At 46.3% G+C, this 16,004-nt stretch overlaps 1 long non-coding RNA gene across 1 annotated transcript; it reads left to right on the top strand.

Annotated features, from left to right (window-relative positions):
- The first annotated feature begins 641 nt into the window (after positions 1 to 641).
- On the top strand, positions 642 to 4,785 carry LOC138752954 (uncharacterized). Its single transcript, XR_011351000.1, has 3 exons — positions 642 to 691; positions 1,816 to 2,030; positions 3,874 to 4,785. It is a non-coding gene; the product is annotated as an uncharacterized lncRNA (long non-coding RNA).
- The last annotated feature ends 11,219 nt before the right edge of the window (positions 4,786 to 16,004 follow it).

The following is a 16,004-nucleotide window of genomic DNA, read 5'->3' as shown; positions in this document are numbered from 1 at the left end:
ATTATAAGAGAATACTGGTCCAGAACACATCAGGGAGGGAAAATTTAGTTGGAGTGTAGAAAAGAATGGGAGGTCTGGACATGGGGGAGGGAGAAGAGAACGATTCCATCCAGAAGAGAGGGTACAGAGATTGGGTTAAAAAAAGAAAGTCTGCAAATGCTGGGATCCAGTGCAGTACACAAAAGTGTTGGAGAAACTCAACATATCATGCAGCTTCCACAAGAAGTACAAAGCAGTCAATATTTCAGGCCTAGGCCTTTTGTCAGGAATCAGATAGAACAAGTAGATGCCTGAATAAAAAAGGTTGGAGGAGCAGAGGTGAGGAAGGAGGAATGGGGTGGTAAGAGGTAATAGCTGGATACAGGTGGGAGGGTAGAAGAGAAAAATACTGAGAAGTGATGGGGACGGGGTAGCTCTCTGAATGGAGAGGGAAGGGTAGAGGGTGGGGAGCAGGGAGAAAGGAGACAGAGTGATAGGGAAAGATAGAGATGGTTGGGGGGTGGGGGAGGTTAATGGAAACTGGAGGTCGGTGTTAATGCTATCTGGTTGGAGTATGCCCCGATGAACTATTAGGTGTTGTTTCCCTACAATTTGTAGGTAGCCTCAATCTGGCAGTGCATGAGGCCATGGGCAGTGTGGAGGTCTGCTGATCGAAAAGTCAAGGAGGTCGGAAGGGAGAAGACAGAGGAAGGTTTGTTTCACATGGAGGATGATTATGAGGATCTGGATACTCCTTTTAGGAGGGGTATAGGCAGAGGGCCTCCTTGCATTTACAAAGCACCTGGATGTGGGAGAGAACCATGACTCACAGGGTGACCAAATCAGCCAGGATGTGGGATTGGGGAAAAGGTCAGGCCATATGACCTCTTCCTGTGCTGTACATCTCACTTGTTCCAAGGCCACTATGCTCCAGAAGCAATAGATTGGAAAGTCTCATTCATGCGTACTGTGTCACAGGGGGCAGGAAAGATTCACAAGAATGTTACCGAGACTGGCAGGCTTGTATAAATAGATACTGGATCCTTTCTCCCTGGAGCATAGAAAGCTGAGGAGTGACCTTATACAGGTTTTAAATCATGAGGGTTATAGGTCACAGTCTTTATCCCAGGATAGGAGGATTATTGACCGGATGCAGGTCAATGGATGAGGTGGAAGAATAGACAAGATAGGCTGAGGGATCTGTTTCTGAGCTGGAGTGTTTTATAATTCTGGAGGGCTTAGATTTAAGAAGGGGGAAAAGATTTAAAAGGGACCTGAGGGTGCCCTTTTTCACACAAAGTGAAATTAACAGCTGGAGGAAATGGGAAAGATGGGGACAAATGTAACTTCAGTTGGAAAGGTTCAGAGGGATATGGGTTGAACACAAGCAAATGGGAAGAGCTGGGAAAGAGAACTTGGTCAGCATGGACAAGTTGGGCTGAAAGGGTCTTTTTCTGTGCTGTGCTGTGACTCTAAAATCAACACATAATAGCAACCAGCATTTCTGTGAACAAGGTGAAGATTCATGACTCAGAATTACATAAAAATTAAGAGAGCATGAATAGCAACTAAAAACGAAGACAGAGCAGGTTAGAGTTATTGAATGTATCTTAGTTGTTTGCATCCAATAATGTAACTTCTGAGTTGGTAAACATATTGCTCTGGTAATATATGGAGTTGTCTGAATCCCTTTAAAGAAATGTTACCATTCTAATTAGAGCAAATCATCCTGAAAGAACAATGTCATCACTGCAAAGTGCTAACATGTTGTTGCTTTAACCTGATTGGTTCATGATCTGAGAAGTTCCACTTGATCTTTTTTAATTTTAATTTCAGTGGGGTTACAGCCTGTGCTGGCCAATTGGACCTATGTGACCAATCTCTGAGCACCAGAAACCAGGAGAACACCCGCCCCTACTCCTCCACCCATTGAGGACCAGAATGGGAGATGACCCTACAGGGAAGGTTACCATTGGTAGTCGAACAGCGAGGGGCTCAACTAAGGACCCACACATGCAGCGGTCTCCCGGAGGCTGGCTCATGGGAACCAGGTATTGGAACCAGGATTTGAGAGGGTGCTGAGGACAAGAAGGGTTCAGGCACTGAATGCTTCCTAATCGAATCAGGGGTTTGAATCTAGAGCTTGGTTGGCCAAAGGTTTGAACAGGACTCCCATGTGGTTGCAGAGGCTGCGGGAGTGCGGCTGGAGGCGAATCATCAGACACTCAGTGTCTCTGAAAGGACTCTCTTTAGCTTCTCTTTCCCAATTGTCAGGGTTGCCAGGCAATGATCATGGCGACTCTTTGCCTTACTGCAGACCAAAGTTAAAGTATATCATGAATTGTGTATTACATTTTTATGTGTTATTAAAAGGAACCTACAAACTCCATACCTTTTTGGAACATGGGAGGAAACTGTAGCACATGCTCTTTACAGTCAGTGGTGGATTTGATCTTGGGTCACTGGATACTCCACCTGATTCCTGATGGAGACAGATAAAGACACGTAGCTGTACAACGCCTTCAGCAACCCTGCAGGTGGAACACAGCCACAGCCTACCTGGTCGAGATCGGATGGCTCGACCTGGTCTTGGATAGACTTCTTCTTCATGTCAAAGGCCAAAACAGTCAGAACCACTGACATCATGCCAGTATCCTTCTCCGACCACTGCTTCTTTTGTGCCTCCTGTCATCTACAGGAGGACTGAAAGATAGGCAGAGGAACATGGAAGTTGAACATGAAGTTGCTGGCCCCAGAGAACACAGTGGAAATAGAGAAGGAGTATGCTGGTTGGAGAAATGTGAAACCCTTCGTTGATTCCCCTGTGAATAGTGAAGTGAACAAGTAGAACATTATAAGATAGTCTATTCAGCCCATTGAGTCTGCCCTACCATTCAATCATGACCTGATCCATTCTCCCACTCAGCCCCACTTCCCTGCCTTCTCCCCATAACCCTTGATACCCTGACTAATCAAGAACCTATCAAACTCTGAATTACCTGGCCTCAAATTCCATTTGTGGCAACAAATTCCATCAATTCATCACATTCTGGATAAATAAATTTCTCCGCATTTCTGTTCTAAGTAGACGGTTTTCAATCCTGAATTTGTGCCCTCTTGTCCTAGATTTTCCCACCATGCAAAAGAATCTTTCTACATCTACTATGTCCATACCTTTCAATATTCAAAATGTTTCTAGATCCCCCTCATTCTCCTAAAATTCCAATGAGTACAGGCCAAGAGGTATCAAGTGTTCCCCGTATGATAACCATTTAATTCCTGGAAACATTCTTGTGGGTCTCCTCTGAACCCTCTCTAACATCAGTACATACATTCTTAAATCAGGAACTCAAAATTGCTCACAATTCTCGAAGTGAAGTTGACGCACCACCAAAAGACTGAAGTTGTGTAAAACTGATAGGCTTTTATTCACAAAAGAATGGTGCACATCCATGTCGTCCTGAACTGGGGAGGGGGCTGTGGAACAGTCACCTTTATTCAGGAGTCTGTGGGAGGGGCCTCAGGTACAATCAGCCAATAGGTGTGCCCAGACACTTAAGTATACAAACAATGGTTTACCATGGAGGTTTCACCAGCGCCTTATAAGGTGTCAACATCACATCCCTGTTCCAACATTCTAGTCCTCTAAAAATGAATTCCAGCATTGCATTTGCCTTCCTCACCACCAACCCAACCTGCAATTTTACCTTCAGGTTATCCTGCATGACGACTTGAAAGTTCCTTTGCATCTGGGAAATTTCAAATTTTTCTCCATTTAGAAAATAGTCTGCCCGTTTGTTTTTTCTATTAACATGTATAACTGTACACTTTCTGACATTGTATTTAATTTGCCACTTTTCTGTCTGTTCTCCTAACATGTCTGTGCTTCTGCAGCCTCCCTGTTTCCTCAACACTATCTGCCCCTCCTTGATGATGATAAGACCATCAAGAGGTTCTCGATCTCAAAGGTGTTCAGAAAGCAAGACAGGGATGAAGGAACTGAGCCAACACCTGACTGACCTGCAGCAACTCCTCCTTCTGTGATTGCGAGGGGTGGACGTGAGAGAGGAACTCCGAGAAAGAAAGAGCCGGCAAGCTGCACTATTCACCCCAGAGTCCTCCAAGCTCATCTTCCAATCCAGAGTCCACTCAGTGAACTAGGATGAGACCTGCTTAGGCTTCTTCTTCCAAAATGTTCACAGCATTGCAGAAGGGGGATACAGATAATCAGCACATTCTTTTATGCCGATCTGTATGAGACTAAGGCCACAGGCAAAATGGCCTCGCAGAACTTCCTGTCGTCTATAATGGAAGTCTTAGATGACAGCAAGTGGGAAAGTCTGGATCATTCAATTACCCTGGGGGAGATGGCAGTCTCCATTCAATACTTTGGGTTGAGTGAAACTCCTAGAAGCAATGATTTACCGGCTGAATTGTACATAGTTTTGTGAGACCAGGCCCACCCGGATCTGCAGGCAGCATGTTAGACTCCACAAGGAAGAGAATCATCCCTCTCATCTTCAAACAGAAGGGGGAGAAGGAAGATCTCAGGAATTGGAGACCCATATCATTGTTAAACGTCATCTACAAAATCCTGTCCAAAGCCATCACCAATCAAGTCAAGTCTATCTTGGAACAGATGATCCACCCAGACAAAACTTGTATGTATGGTTCCATTTAGGAAAATCTCTGACATCGCCACGCTGCTTAGTGATTCGATTATGTATGTGCAGGATGGGGTGGACACCTGTGTGGTCAGCTTAGACAAGGATAAAGCTTTTGACTGAATATCACATACGTGATGGATGTGCTCTCCAAAATGGATGGGGGGGGGGGGGTGGGGGAATGGAATCCAAAATTAGATTAAATTGCTCCACACAGAGATCTGTTGCATAGTCCATGTTAATGGGTGGGAAACAGATTGCTTCCCCATCAAATCTGGAATCAAGCAGGGTTTTCTGGTCTCTCCAGTCTAATTTGTGAGCTGCACAGAGACCTTTGCTGAATCCATCAGGAATGATGAGGGCATTAGAGGAGTGCTGCTACCAGGCAGTGGAGGCACTCAGGTCAAAGCCTCCACATCTGTTCAGAACAGGATTGGTCCGCAGACTGATGACATGCAGTGAGGACATGCAACCTATACAGATTAAAAGGAGTAAGTGCTTGCTGCCTTAAGCCGTCTAAGGGCAGATAAATCCTCAGGACCTGACAAGGTATACCTTCGGACCTTGAGGAAGTCTAATGTAGAAATTGCAGGGGCTCTGGCAGGTGTATTTAAAATGACATTAGCCATTATGAGGTGCTGGAAGATTGAAAGGTAGCTCATGTTAATCCATTGTTTAAAAATGGCTCAAAAAATAACAAACAAAATTATAGCATGGTGAATCTGATGTAAGTTATTGGAAGGTGTTCTAAGAGATCAGATATACAAGTATTAAAAATAGTCAGGGACAGATTAGGGATAGTCAATGTGGCTTTGGCAAGGTAGGTCATATTTAACAGGAGTTTTTCAGGGAGCTTATCCAAAAGTTGATGAAGGAAAGGCTGTGGATATTGACTACATGGACTTTACTAAAGGCCTTTGACAAGGTCCCACATGGGAGGTTGGACAGGAAGGTTCAATTGCTCGGTTTTCATGATGAGGTAGTAAACTGGATTCATCTATAGTTATATGGGAGAAGCCAGAGAGTGGTGCCTTTCAGACTGGAGACCTGCGACTAATGGTGTGCCTCAGGGATCAATGCTGGGACTTGTTGTTTGTCATCTACAATATGTCACTGATCTGGATGATAATGTGGTAAATTGGATCAGCAAGTTTTCAGATAACACAAAGATTGGAGGTGTTGTGGACACTGAGGAAGGCTGAAAAAATGGCTGCTAAATTGCAGATGGAATTTAATGCAGGCAAGTGTGAGGAATTGTAATTTGGAAGGCCATACACAGTAAATGGAAGGGCACTGAATAGAGTGCTGTAGAACAGAGGGATCTTGAAATACAGATACATAATGTGAAAGTGGCATCTCAGGTAGACATTGTCGTAAAAAGAGCTTTTTGCATATTGACCTTCATAAATCAAAGTATTGAATATAGAAGTTGGGATGTTATAGTAAAATTGTACAAGACATTGGTTGGTGCATTGTGTGCAATTTTGGCCACCTAACTACAGGAAAGATATCAATATGATTGAAAGAGTGCAGAGAAGATTTACTAGGATGTTGGTGGGACTTGAGAAACTGAGTTACAGGGAAAGGATAAACAGGTTAGGACTTTATTCCCTGGAGTGTAGAAGAATAAGGTGAGATTTGATAAAGGGAGAGATGAGAGATGACGGACAGATGGGGAAGGTCTGTGGATTGGCAGGTGCCAGGCGAAGGGAAAAAGATGACATAAGAACAGGAGGTCATGTTACAGCTGTATAAATTAAGTTACACAACTGGAATGCACTGTCAAAAGGATGTGATTACATTGGTGAGGATGCACATTGTTTCCAGGTAAAATGTGTGCTTTCTGCACAGAACAACTCCAGGCTTGCTGCTGTAATCTTGCAAAAGAAAGAATTTATGGAGGGGAGCCTGCTACTGACAGACCCCTGTTGGTCCAACCTCAAGAGTCATCAGGAGAATCCACTATCTCTGTTTGTGGTGATGTACACAGTGGTGGTACACCACCGGCCTGCTGCAGGGGACAACCTCTGTACCTGCAGGAGTGTAAGGGGACAGGACAACACCTGGCTGGCTGCCAATTAGTCGGCCTGAATGGATCAAGCCCCACCCAGTCGGGTGTCAATCACCCTCTGGGATTATAAGCCTGCACCAGTCTCCCGAGGCCTCACACTGAGTTGCTGCAGCCACAGCCAGCCTGCATCTGTGGAAGTCTTTGTGGATTAAAGCTTGTTGTTCAGTCTGTACCTTGTGTGTGTTTCTGATTCTGTCTAACAGCGCACCACATACACCCAATATCTTGGAGGCTGGTATCCCTTCTCAATCTGAAAGCATATGGAACTCCTTGATAAATATTTTCTTTACATAATTATAGATCGTGTGAACACAGAGAATCTTTAGCTCAGAATAAGGGAAACAGTAACTAGAGGACATAAATTTAAGGTGAGGGGAGAGAGATTTAACAGGAATCTGAAGGGTAACTGTTTTATACAGAGGGTGATGGGTGTATGGAATGGGCAGAGGCTTATCTAGGTAAAATAGTGCCTATGGCAAGCACTGAAATTGTGCCCCCCCCATTAGAAAAGCGCACATAAAGTTGTCCATTGGGCGGTTTTCACACACAATTGGGCAAGTCTTGATGATTAGCCACATGTGTATTGGGCACTTTCTCAGAGGTCAAAATTCCTGTTCCCTAAATCAGCATTTTTCCTCACAGCTGGGCTCATTGTAACAGAGTTAGAAGTGGGATGAGCGGAAGGTTTATAATGGGGAGAAGCAGTCTCTCTCGCTCTCTCCCTCCCTTGAATTGCTTATACAGTATATTGACATGCAGCCCTTCCAGAGCTGGGCTCAGGAGTGCACTGTCTGGAGAACTGTAACTGCATTACTGTCACTGCCGTGGCCCCGGCAGTGACCGGATGCCGCCCCTCCTGCACCCAAGGCCGAGCCAAACCGGCCTGATTGCAGAGCTGAGAAGGGCAGCCTGTACCTGACCTTCCTTTCTCATCCCCAGAATCACTCTGCCTGGCTTCAGTGGGGAACAGAGCATTCACATGGATGGGATTGGGTGAGCTCTTGAATTCTCACAGCTGCAATTCCCTCTTACTTCACTGAAAACTCCGACTCTCCCTTTGCTTTGCAAGAGCCCGTTGCAGGTCACAGATAATGCAAGGGGTCTCCCGGTCAAGATAAACATTGGGCAAGTAAGACGTGGGATTTTTTTTTCTCCACTCCATGCACATAATTTCTTCCCTTGCACTTTGCAGGATTCAGGGCAAAACAAAGTCTTACCTGCAATTGTTCATAGGGTCACCAATACTCTGAGGTCTGGTTTGTCTAATGGTAGCTCCAGCCCTGGGTGCAGTGCTGCTGGAGCTCACTGGAGCACTGCTCTGACACTGCTCCAGGCCGGCATCTCATCGGCCTGCTTCAGGGCCATTCTGACACCGCTGAATGGGAAAAATGGCCATTTTCCTTACCCTGGCACTGGCAGAACAGTTCCAGCTGCCTGGGGGATTATGGGTAAGGAAGATGGCTATTTTTCCCTTTGATCCCACAAAGGTGAGCAAGGTGCCGGAATGGCTCCGAAGTGTCCTAGTGAGATGCCGGCCCAGAGTGCCCCGCTGAGGTGCTGGAGTGCTGCTCCAGGGTGCTCAAATGAGCCCCGCAGCACTAGACCCCTGGGATGGACATTTATTGTTGGGCTAGGTATTTAGATATTGGGTGGGCGAGGTGAGGTCAGTGCCCCCCCTGGCAAGTGGTGCTCAGGGCATGTGCCCTTGCTGGCGTACTCTAGATACACATATGGGAATGGGCTGCAGGAGTTGATGATTGAGCAGGTACAATTGCAATTAAGATGGATTGGGGGACAAACACTGGTAGGTGGGATGAGTATGGTTGGCGTGGGCAAGTTGGGTCAAGGAGTTGTTTTTACGCTGTGTGATTCTGTAGTTATCTTGAGGACATTGCTGAATAGAATGCTTTACTAGAACAGCCAACATCAGCAGATGAAATCCACAAAAGTGCTGGAAGGACTCTGTAGGTCAGTCAGCATCTGTGGAAGGCAATAGATGGTTGATGTTTTGGGCCAAAAACCCTTCATCAGGAAATTCACAGCAGCAGGTCTGCATATTGGGTTCAATAACTTGAACCACAGTTTGGCTGTTATTACACTGCAGAGTCTCGACCTAAAGTGTTGAAGCTTTTTTTCACCCCACAGTTGCTTCTTGATGCTCTGGATTCCTCCAGCTGCTAGCTTTTTTTGATCTGCTTTATTTTCTAGGTGGAATTTCTGGAGCAGATTTCACTCTGCTCTTTCTGCAAACTGTGAGTCACAAGGAGTGCTGTTCCACAGACCCCACTTGACAGCGAGCACCTGCTGAGACTTGTGGAGTATCACCACTGTGTTTCATCCTGTTGCCAACATGCTTCAGGTAATATGGGTGAAAATGACCGTCTCAGGCTGAACTAGTTATGTTGGAACTTCAAACATTACTTGGCTATAAGGTGACCAACTGAGCCCAGCACGAGGATTACCTCCTCCAGTTCTGAGGAAAGGTTCTGGCCAAAAATGTCTACCGTTCTCGCTGTCCCACAGATTTTGCTCGATCTGCTGAGTTCTTCCAGCAATTGTGCTTTGCTCCAGATTAATTGCAGGATCTACAGTCTTCTTCTGCCTCTCTCTCTCTCTCTCTCTCTCTCTCTCTCTCTCTCTTCATTGCCTCTGCTCACCTGCTGTTGGAAACACATTGGTGGCAGCTCATGAACCATTCAAGTGTTTATGTACATGTGTGTGTATGTGCGCATGCATGTGTGTGAGTGTGTGTAGTTGTGTGTGCACGTGTGTGAAGAGGTGGGGGGTGTATGTACGCGCGGGTGCGTGTGTGTATATTTTAATTTGTGAGTATGTGAATGGGTGTGTAGTGGTGCCTATGTGTGAGTGTATTTGTCTAGGTGTGTCTATATGAGTGTGTGTGTGAGTATTTGTGTGCATGCGTGCACACATACACCGTGCACTGAGTCCTGATCTCCAGTGGTCTTGGGCCTCCTCGCTGTTCGGATTGTGTGGTAGCAGGTGGACGATGTTGAGAGAATTTTCACACAGACACATTGCGACCCTCTTACCTGTGGCGCTCTGTCAGCCGGCACCTGTTATGAATTGCCTTGCTCTCCAGACTGAAAGCAGCGCCCTTGAATGAAACTTGGTAGAGTAGCCTCTTTCCCAAGCTTGAGACATTCCACAAGATTGATTCACATGGATGATACATCTTTGGCCTGTGTGATTTCAATGATATTCTTTTTGTAATTTTTCTCAGCTTAGATGGTGACCAGTCGGTGTTGCTGTATGATGTAGGAAAGGATGGGTCTGGCTTTGTTTCCATGGAAGGTCCATCCAGTTGGATCTTGATGCATCTCCTGTCCTTGAGTGTTCATGGACATTTTCAAATTCTCACTGCTGCAGTCAGAGGTGCCCAGCTGCTTCAAAAGGCCGTCAATCATCCCGGTGCCCAAGAAGAGCAGAGGGAGCTGCCTCAATGACTAACGTCCAGTATCAGTCAATTCTTCTGTGATGAATTGCTTTGAGAGGTTGGTCGTGGCCAGAATTAGCACATACCTAAGTAAAGGACTAGACCTGCAATTTGCCTACTAGCACAATCGCTCCACCATAGATGCAATATCACTGGCTCTCCACTCAGTTCTGGAACACATAGACATCAAGAACTCACACATACAGCTGGTCTTCAGCGACTATAGCTCAGCCTTCTATACCATTATTCCCTCAGTGCTGCTCAACAAGCTCCAAACCCTGTACCTCTGTGCCCCCTTCTGCAATTGGATCCTTGACTTCCTCATCAGAAGACTACAGACAGTACAAATTGAAAACAATGTCGATTCCTCACTGACAATCAAAGGCACTCCTCGAGGATGCATGCTTAGCCCGCTGCTCTACTCACTCCACATCCGTGACTGTGTGGCTAGGAACAATTCAGATGCTATCTACAAATTTGCTGATTGCACCACCATTGTCAGCAGAATCAGTTGGCAATGTGGAAGCTTATAGAAGGGAGGTTTTTAATTTTTAATTTAGACATACAGCACGGTAACAGGCCCTTTCAGCCCACGACCCATGCCGTCCAATTACATTTTGAAAGGTGGGAGGAAACTGGAGCACCTGGAGGAAACCAACACAGGCTCAGGGAGAATGTACAAAACTCCTCACAGACAGAGCGGTATTTGAACCCTGGTCTCGATCGATGGCGCTGTAACAGCACTGCTAGCTGCTATGCTAACCTTGCTGCCTAGATAGATCAGCGAGCTGAGTGGTTACACAACCACAAACCTGCACTCAACATTAGCAAAACCAAGCATATGATTATGGACTTCAGGAGGAAATCAGGAGAACACAAACCAGTCCTCAATGAGGGGTCGGCAGTAGAGAGGGACAAAAACTTCAGATTCCTGGATGTCAACATCTCTGAGGCTCTGTTCTGGAACCTCCATGTCTGTGCGATCATGATGAAGCCTCGTCAGTGGATAAAGTTTGTAAGGAGTATGAGGAGATTCGATATGTCACCGAAGACTTGAAAACTTGTACAGGTGTACTGTGGAGAGCATTCTGGCTGGTTGCATCACTGGGATGGAGGTGCTAACACTCAGGAGAAGAAAAAACTCCGGGGGTTGTTAATTCGTCCTGCAACATTCTGGGCACCAGTCTTCACTCCGTCAAGGACATCTGCAAAAGGCGGTGTCTTAAGAAAGCAGCCTCTATTCTCAAGATCACCCACCATTCATGAAATGCCCTCTTCACTCTGCTACTATTGGGAAAAAGATACAGGAGCCAAAAGATGAGCATTCAGCGGCACAAGGTTAGCTTGTTCCCGTCTGCCAAAAGATTCCTGAATGATCAATGAGCCACAGACACTGCATTACTTTGTCATTTTCTTTCTCTTGCACTATTTTTATTAATTGGTGAGGTGGTTTATATAAATATTTGCACTGTAATGCCCATTCAGAGCCAGCTCTTCAGCGCTTGACGTCCTGCTTTGCGGAAACTGCCAAAATGTTTGGCCTGGAAGTCAGCCTGAAGAAAACTGAGGTCCTCCATCAGCCAGCTCCCCACCATGACTACCAGCCCCCCCACATCTCCATCGGGCACACAAAACTCAAAACGGTCAACCAGTTTACCTATCTCGGCTGCACCATTTCATCAGATGCAAGGATCGACAATGAGATAGACAACAGACTCGCCAAGGCAAATAGCGCCTTTGGAAGACTACACAAAAGAGTCTGGAAAAACAACCAACTGAAAAACCTCACAAAGATAAGCGTGTACAGAGCCGATGTCATACCCACACTCCTGTTCGGCTCCGAATCATGGGTCCTCTACCGGCATCACCTACGGCTCCTAGAACGCTTCCACCAGCGTTGTCTCCGCTCCATCCTCAACATCCATTGGAGCGCTTTCATCCCTAACGTCGAGGTACTCGAGATGGCAGAGGTCGACAGCATCAAGTCCACGCTGCTGAAGATCCAGCTGCGCTGGATGGGTCACGTCTCCAGAATGGAGGACCATCGCCTTCCCAAGATCGTGTTATATGGCGAGCTCTCCACTGGCCACCATGACAGAGGTGCACCAAAGAAAAGGTACAAGGACTGCCTAAAGAAATCTCTTGGTGCCTGCCACATTGACCACCGCCAGTGGGCTGATCTCGCCTCAAACCGTGCATCTTGGCGCCTCACAGTTTGGCGGGCAGCAACCTCCTTTGAAGAAGACCGCAGAGCCCACCTCACTGACAAAAGGCAAAGGAGGAAAAACCCAACACCCAACCCCAACCAACCAATTTTCCCCTGCAGCCGCTGCAACCGTGTCTGCCTGTCCCGCATCGGACTTGTCAGCCACAAACGAGCCTGCAGCTGACGTGGACTTTTACCCCCTCCATAAATCTTCGTCCGCGAAGCCAAGCCAAAGAAAGAATGCTGCCACAAAACAGCAAATTTTGTCACATCTTCCTGACAATAGATTCTGATTCTGAACCTCCAGTGCTGCCTGTGTGGAGTTTGCACATTCTCTCTGTGACTGCATGGGTTATGTCCACATCCCATGGGTGCTCCTGCTTCCTCCCATATTCCAAAGATATGCAGGTTGGTGAGAGTTAAGTCTCATGAACAATAGAATCTTGAGTGAACAAAAAGAAGCTGGAAGGGCTCAATAGGTTACACAGCGTCCATGGAGAGAGATGGGCAGTCAACATTTCATGTAGGGACCTTTTATGAGATTGAGGTGGGAAGGAGAGATGAAAGATGCAAGTGGGGAGAGAGAAGTGGAAATGCTGGGAGTGGGGTGCAGGGGGTGTGTGTGGTGCGGTTACAAAGGTGAGATGGTACTGGACAGAGAGGGCGGAGAAACAGGTGGTCCCTTTTGACCCACTGAGTTCCTTCAGCTTCCCCACTCTGTCCAGATTCCAGCGGCTGCACTTGTATTTTTCAAAATGATCTGGGGTTGCAGAAATGTGGGGAAATAAGAATTTTCTGTCAGTCAACATAGATTTGATGGGCCAATTATCCTCCTTTTAGGCTGTATAGAAATGTAGGAATGTTCACCTGAGGTCATCATGATGTAAAAATAATGTGCCAACATTGAATTCCAGGCTCTTATTTTTTAATGCAACACAACTCATTAAAGTTATTTCATGTGTCCTGGTCAGCCCAAAACTTGTTGGTCTTTTTATAATTTTTAAAAAAAATTTAGAGATACTGCATGGTATCTGGCCCTTCTGGCTCATGAGCCTACACTGCCCAAATCCACCCATGTGACTAATTAACCTCCTCACCCCATATATTTTGGAAGGTGGGGGGAAACTGGAGGACACAGGGAGAATGTACAAACTCCTTACAGACAAGACACCAGATTCGAACCCTGGTCGCTGGTACTATAATAGTATTACACTAACTGTGCCAGATGCCGAAATGTTGATGAGGGAAGGCTGCCAGCAGACACATTTCAGGCTCCAGGAGTACGGGACACACAGGCTTGGTGCAGCCAACACAGAGGCGTTCTGTGAATGGACCTGAGTTCTTCTGTTACCAGGGGCTAAGACTGAGGGAAGGCCCCTCAAACAACAGAAGGGGAATAACTGCAAGGGGGCCACAGTGGTGGCAACGGTGCTGCAGAGCAAATTGGGGGATTAATGTAACAACACGCAGTGATGAAATGTATGAATTTGGCACTAAGAATGCGAAAATACTTTCTGCATTTTCCCTTTGCACCTAATTTTATTGTGAATAAAGTCTATTTTGGGGAGGGGGGGGGTAATCATGTGTGGAAGAACCACAGTTCAGAGTCCTCCCAATCTTGAGGGGCTGGGACCAGTGGAGAAGTCCCTCAAACAATAGAACAGTGGCAACATTTGTAACAGCCTGGAACTAACATAAATGAGAATAGATTTTGCATTTTCCCTTTGTTTATATGTGAATTTGAAAATTGTATGTGCATGGCTGGCTGGATGGATGATAGATCGAGATAGATATTGAATAGTTTTTTTTAAATAATGCATAAACTTCATGTGTTGAAACCGCGATGTAAAGGCAGCAATGTGGGTGTCTGACTGGGGACACAAAGACGGGTCAAGCCTTTGCCTCGACAAACTGGAAACGCAGTAGAAACCACCTGTGAGTTTAGCTCAAGTTCTGCATCAAAGCGAAGCTTGTTGCTAACGTTACTGATACCCCTCTGCAAATGGTCAGAGAGGAGAGAATCCATAGTAACGGAGGAGGTGGAGATCACATCACAGGGGCTCTCCTTGCCTGACCTACTTCTGCATTTCGCAGCTGCTTGCGGAGAAAGTTGCACTGAACCAAGGACGCAGCTTGCCTCGAACTGTACCCGTGCTGGCCGCCACTCTCCCCTGCACCGCCCGCTTTACACGACAGCAGCTCTGCTTTTAAGCTTCCTTCAGCCCTCTCTCAACCCAAACGAAGCAGCAGGGCTGTCTCCCCCTGTCGTCTGCACCGAACACTTGTTCGGTAACTGTCAAAATGAAGAAGTTTTAGCAGCCAAAGCACGGCTGGGAGCTTCCTTTCCCCATCACATCTTCCCCCACACCCCCCCCCCCCATCAACTCTCCCTCACTCCCCACCAACTCTCCCAACCCCCTACCACACCACCTCTTGCCTCCCCACCATCTCCCCCTCTCAGCACCTCGTCCAACTACTTCTCGCCCTCTACCTACCCCCCCCACTTCTAACCCGCCCCCCCCATGACCTCCTCCCACTTTCTGCCCACAACCAGGCACTGATAGCCGAATGAACAGGCTATCCCCTAATGGTGAACTGTGTGGAAAGGGAGCGGGAACTCCAATTAGAGATCTAGAACTCAGCACTGGGATGGGCTCAACAGGATACAGGCTTGGAAATCCCATAGGTAACTGTGTTTATTGGGGGTGGGGGAGGCAACTGTTAGTTTTGCTGGATACTTAATGAAGGGTTTCAACTATTTTGGGTGAACCTCTTCTAAACTTGCACTGAATTCTGTGCAGAATTTAAAAGTGCATTGTGTTGTTGAAAGAGTTTGACATACAGATAAAACTGGAATGGGCTAGTCTCATTAGCTTTTGAAAGAGCCATCAGATTGTGCTCTTAGATATGCAGAATGTTTCTGAAACGTCCTTCCAGTGTCCACACTCGGGTGGAGACTATTGCACTGGAAATCATCTTGCTGACAAGCAAGAAATGACATGATGCCATTCTTGTTCCTGTGTGATCTGCCTGTAAATCCATTGACCCAAAATTTTTTGGGAAACACTTTTTTTTCAGGGAAAAGAGCTCCTCTGACCAACGTGGTTATTTTGTTGAGGCTCAATTACCGAAACATTTTTCCCTGCTTTACGCTGGGAAGTTAACGACTGCATTCCAATCTTGTAATTAACACAACATAAACAGTGCAGATTAGTGGGTGTTGGACTACATCTTGATGATCAGTAATTTTGACCAGATCTGCACTGTTTTAGGCAACAGAGGGAGATAATGGTCAGAATGTAATTTCTGTTCCCTGGTGACTCAAATGTGGCCTGCGGGTGCTCCAGTTTGATGATCAAAAATATTTTGTCCACAGAAATGTGCTGGAGAAACTCAGCAGGTCACATAGGCAGTTGACATTTTTGTTGTGCACCTTTGCTCTGTCTGCTGCACCAGCAAGGGCCTCACAGTGGCCAACCATTTCAATTCCATACCCCAATGCCACACTGAGGCTGCCCACAAATTAGAAGAACATTCTCCAATCAGACGAATTTACTATTGATTTCTTCAGTTTCTGTCCAACCCCTCCCTTAGTCTCTATCTTTCCCTAACCCTTTGCCTCCTTTCTTC

Source organism: Narcine bancroftii, chromosome 1 (genome assembly GCF_036971445.1).
Source record: "Narcine bancroftii isolate sNarBan1 chromosome 1, sNarBan1.hap1, whole genome shotgun sequence".
Lineage (NCBI taxonomy): Eukaryota > Metazoa > Chordata > Chondrichthyes > Torpediniformes > Narcinidae > Narcine > Narcine bancroftii.
The sequence above is the reverse complement of the archived record's forward strand: the minus strand, read 5'-3'. Positions and strand labels throughout refer to the sequence as shown.